Genomic DNA, 4,487 nt, shown 5'->3' on the forward strand with positions numbered 1-4,487 from the left:
AGCGCCCCCCCCCCCGGTGCTCCCCCTCCTGCCCCCTCCCCGCTCCCGCCGCTCCTTACCGGGCGCGCGCTCCCGGTCCCGCCACCGGCGCGCGCGCGCGCGCCCCGGCCCCTCGGCCCCGCCCCGCCGCGCCAAGCCCCGCCCCCTCCCCCTCACGCGCCTCGCGCAAGCCCCCGGCCCGTCTCCGCGCGCGGGGCGCGATGGGAGCTGTAGTTCTGCGGAGGGAGGGGAGAGTCTCGCGAGAAGAGAATAGAGGGGGCGCAGGAAGGCGGTGGAGCAGGCAGGGGAATTAGCTCAAATGGTAGAGCGCTCGCTTAGCATGCGAGAGGTAGCGGGATCGATGCCCGCATTCTCCAGTGCAATTTTTCTTCCTTCCCTCCATTTTATATCGGGAAGCGAGATATCCCGAGAGGTCGGCCCTTATCATCTGCAAACGCTTTTTGCTGTTAAAACCATCTTAAATGCGCACACGCCGTCTTAAAAGGAGATCCTCCCAGCATGGCTGCCTGACCTGCCTCAGGGCTTCAATTGTGTTCCTATCCAAGTCGGAAGCAGAGCTGGGAACGGGAGGTGTGAAGCAGTTCGGCACAGCTCCTCCAGTTACGTGCCTGGGGAAAGGGCCTTTTGGCCACGTTTCAGCGGCCCAGGGTGGCATCCAGCTTTCAGACAGCCCGCAGCCCCCGGCTGCACCACAGGTCTTCCTTCAGAGCTCTGTGGAGGCAGTGCTGGGGTTAATTAAAATCTGCCTCAGAACTGGAGGCGTTTGGGGCCCTGGGGGTGGGTGGTGGGGAGGAGATGTGGCTTGGAGCCCACGCTCTTAAATCGCAGGGTCCTCGTGGCACGTTCGTCAGGCCGAGAAGGCCCTGAGGCACTGTGGAAAGCGTCAGTGGGCATCTTGCGGACTGGCCCAATTCTTCAGCAGCGTTCTTCACCTAAACCGTTCATATAGAAAGAGCAAGAAGACTCAACCACACCACACCTCCTTTTAAAAAGAACAAACCTGGGCAAATTTTTCCTGTCAGAATAAATCTGACACGCAGACGTTTTGCAGAGCTGCACTACACGGCTAGGTTCTCGCATACCTAGAGCAGCGCCATACCCCGGTCTCAACAGTACTTTTTTACATTATAACTACTGCAGGTTGTGATCCTGTCTTTGAAAATCCTGACCCCACTACCCTTCATTTTAAGCAGCAAGGCCACGTAAATAGGACAATACCTAGTAAAACGGGATTTGCTGCGATAGCACAAAGAACTGGATCGAAGGGAAGATGCAGCGCCTTTTACAAAGGGATTATTTGGAACAAATTTCCATGAATTCTCAGCAGAGAGAAACTTGTCCACCGCCAGAGGCAACCTACCAGCCCTTTCCAGAAAATGGCAATGGTAGCACGCAGGCTGAAGTCTGAAAAACAGATGAACGTATGGAGTTGGTTTTTTTTTAGCTTGAAAAAGTTTGTTCTCATCTTTTAAGGCTGATTTATACTCAGGCTTTGGAGCCCCACACAAAACTCATGAAATAACCAGCTGTCACTACCACAGCCTTCAAAGCTTGTACAAATGATTCAAATATTCATATGCAGCGGGATTTAATGGGAAAGTGAAATCCGTTGCAGTCTCCTATTTCATCAGCTGCCACGCAGCCGACATGAGGAGACTGCGTCACGAAGCACAGTTGTGTTTATGGCCTGGTGCTCTCGTTTTCCCCACTAGCTGTTGGTAGCTCAGCTTGGCGACCACAGGCACCCAAATCCGCTCGGGCTGAGGCTGCACTGCCCTCTGCAGACAGGCAGGGCACAATCTGGCATCTTCATCGGAATACTTCCTCGGGCTGTAGTTTTTCTGCACGCTTCTCCTTGCCCAGCATGGGCTAGTGGTGACCCCAGTAGACATAGGGACAATATATTGCACATATACTCACAGAACTATTTCATTATAATGATTCCCATCCCCACCCCCAAAATAAAGCCAGCATGAAACAAAGAGATCGGCTTTTCTTTTACAAGAACAAGATGACCACATCAGAGCAGCTAAAAGTTCCTCCTAATGGATTTCTTGTGGGAATCTCTAATGAGCTGTCACGGTGCAGATCAACCATATGTGTGCACACATGCGAGCTGGGGGGGGGGGGGGGGGGGGGTTGCCTGCATTTGCCGAGGAGCCCAGGGCTTGCTTGGCCACCTTGTGGCTCCCAGCCACTTGCTTGCCAGTGGCATCTGTTTGTTGACCTCCCTTTTTTGTGTTTTGCTCCTGCGGCATCAGCTAAGCCACGGTGTCAGATTCTCCACCCTGGCTCCACAGATGCTGGGGGCTGCTTTCACTTCCAAGAGCTGCATCAGCCTGCTGTCTCTAGAGGAACGACACGAGTTTTGCATTTCCTCCCCAACAAAGCCCTGCTTCACAAGCTCAAGGATCAAATGGCTTCCAGGCAGAAAGAAGGACAGTGGGACCAAGCATGGAAGTGCCAATGGATTGAGCAGGAATTAAAGCAGGGCTCCGAGGGCAACAAATGGAGCTATGCATGTTCTTACAGCTCGCTGTTATGACCACCACCACTGAATTTACGTAATGAGTTTGCTGGTAGGCCTCACACAGCCGAGCTAGCAAAAGATCTGTCACTAGCCTGAAAATTTTAATGTCTTTAATTGTAATTAAGTGCTTGCACAAGGGCATCGTGAGAGCACGGAGGACAGAATGGCAAACAGCTAGAGGGAGAAAAGACAAAGCTTTTGGCTTATGCTAATGAGTTTAATTCTGAGATAATTTAAGCATTCTTCTAGATTGCTTGCTCTAGGGTTATGTGCATATGTTAATTTTAAAATGAAGTAAATGCGGAGACACATCTCGACTTCCCCAGGCCAGGGGACACAAGGCTCCCTGGTACATCAGGAGGTGCAGCTGGGAGGCAATCCCCTCCCAGAAAATGGGGGCAAACTTCAGTGACCTCGCAGAGGACATAAAGGAGAAGGAAAAACAGGCAGAGACCTGAATGAAGGTATCTCACTCACTGGGACTCCGCTGTTGCAGAGGAAAGACATGCACACGCCTTTCTCATCGGTGTTTCCTGTCGATTTTCTCAGCCCAGTTGCACACCGTTTCCCCTGGACTTGCGTGTATTTGTGAGTAGGACAGCCTGGCCCTGCTTGCTGGGGAAAGGGCAATAGATTTTTCCCGAGATGCCTCTGGTTGTCCCTGCAGTGAGGGCAGCCAAGGGGACAAAGGGGAGGTAGAAGCCGATAACATTTTGGCCTGGCTGCCTGGACTGTAAATCCATTTTTTTTTACCATCACAGACCAGTGTGGAGCAGGTGCTTTGTCCAGGGTGGGAGGTCTGCTGAAAGTCCAGTGACACAAAACACTCTGAAACCTCTAAACCAGCGAGCGCTGAGGAGGTACAGGCAGGAACAGCAGTGACCTGGTTTTGGAGAAAGGCTGAAGGTGTAAAACCTGGTGGGGTGCTGCAACCTCTCGGCAGTGCTCGTCGTCTTCTTGCACTTTGTGGTCTTCCTGAGCGAGAGCAGAAGTCATCGCTCACCACCTGCAGCATCCCTCCCGTCCTCCTGTCCAGGAGCATCTGGTGAGCACCGAGGCCAGACACTAGTGCCATGCTCAAACCATGCTGCCAGGGCTTTGGTGGGTTTGGGGTTTGGCCCGGGGGGCATAGGAGTGCTCCAGCAACCCCTTTTTGTGGGTGACCTGTTCTTTCGTGGGAGAGAAGGGGAAGCAGTGCACCCTCTGCTGTTCGGCTCTCTTCTGGGCACTATGGAAGGAGAGTTTTAGCTCTTCAGGCTTCTGGTGGTCGGTTCCCACGTCCACTGGGAGAAGGGTTGTAAAGGCAGCTGGGGGGAGAACAGCTAGCGCAGGCTGAGACCCCTTTCAGGGCAGCACCCCCCGAGACCTTTGAAGACAAAGGGTCCTCCAACGTGGACACACTCAGTCCTGGAGACCAGGCCGTGAAGGCAAAAAGCCGAGAAACGACCCCAAAGCGGGGACGCAGCCTCGCAGCGCTGTTATCCCTCTCAGGCGAGGCCGTCCTGGCTGCGACATCCACCGTGCAGCTGCTCCCCTCGCCCCTAAAGGAAGCCGATGACCCAAACTCACACGGCCAGGTGTGAAGCCCGGCTCTCGGCGCAGATGGCAGGACCGAGCAGCCCCCGATGCAGCCCCCCCGCGGGGAACAAAAGCCGCTTCACAGCCCCTGCTGCTCCTTTGGAGGGAAGAATGGAGCCTGCCTTCTGCCCCCGCCTCGCTTGTGCGCTCGTGAAACATTAATTAATCTTTGTGCCAGTGAGGGGGCGAGCCTGCGGGGCTTTGGGAGGAGGAGGTAGAGGTCTGAGGGCTGGGATCCTGCTTGCTGTGGGTGCTGGGACCAGCCAGGAATTGGTTTTAGGGGGGGGCAGCACCGGCGTCGTTCCCTGCGGGGCCTTGCAGGCTGTTGGGGAGCACGCAGCACGGGCGGGAGCAGGATGCTGGGTGCTCCCGGGAGGAA

The 4,487-nt window shown here is 54.8% G+C and overlaps 1 protein-coding gene and 1 non-coding gene across 2 annotated transcripts in view; one reads left to right on the plus strand and one right to left on the minus strand.

Moving 5' to 3' along the window:
• The window catches only part of LOC121070680 (USP6 N-terminal-like protein), an 80,833-nt gene extending 80,702 nt beyond the window's left edge, over positions 1-131 (minus strand). The window contains exon 1 of the mRNA XM_040558187.1: positions 60-131. The gene's annotated coding sequence lies outside the window, so the exon portion shown is untranslated. The remainder of the gene's footprint in view (positions 1-59) is intronic.
• Positions 132-283: 152 nt separating this feature from the next.
• Positions 284-356, plus strand: TRNAA-AGC. The gene has a single exon. It is a non-coding gene; the product is annotated as a tRNA-Ala (tRNA).
• The last annotated feature ends 4,131 nt before the right edge of the window (positions 357-4,487 follow it).

This window comes from Cygnus olor, chromosome 5 (assembly GCF_009769625.2).
Source record: "Cygnus olor isolate bCygOlo1 chromosome 5, bCygOlo1.pri.v2, whole genome shotgun sequence".
Taxonomy (NCBI): Eukaryota; Metazoa; Chordata; class Aves; order Anseriformes; family Anatidae; genus Cygnus; species Cygnus olor.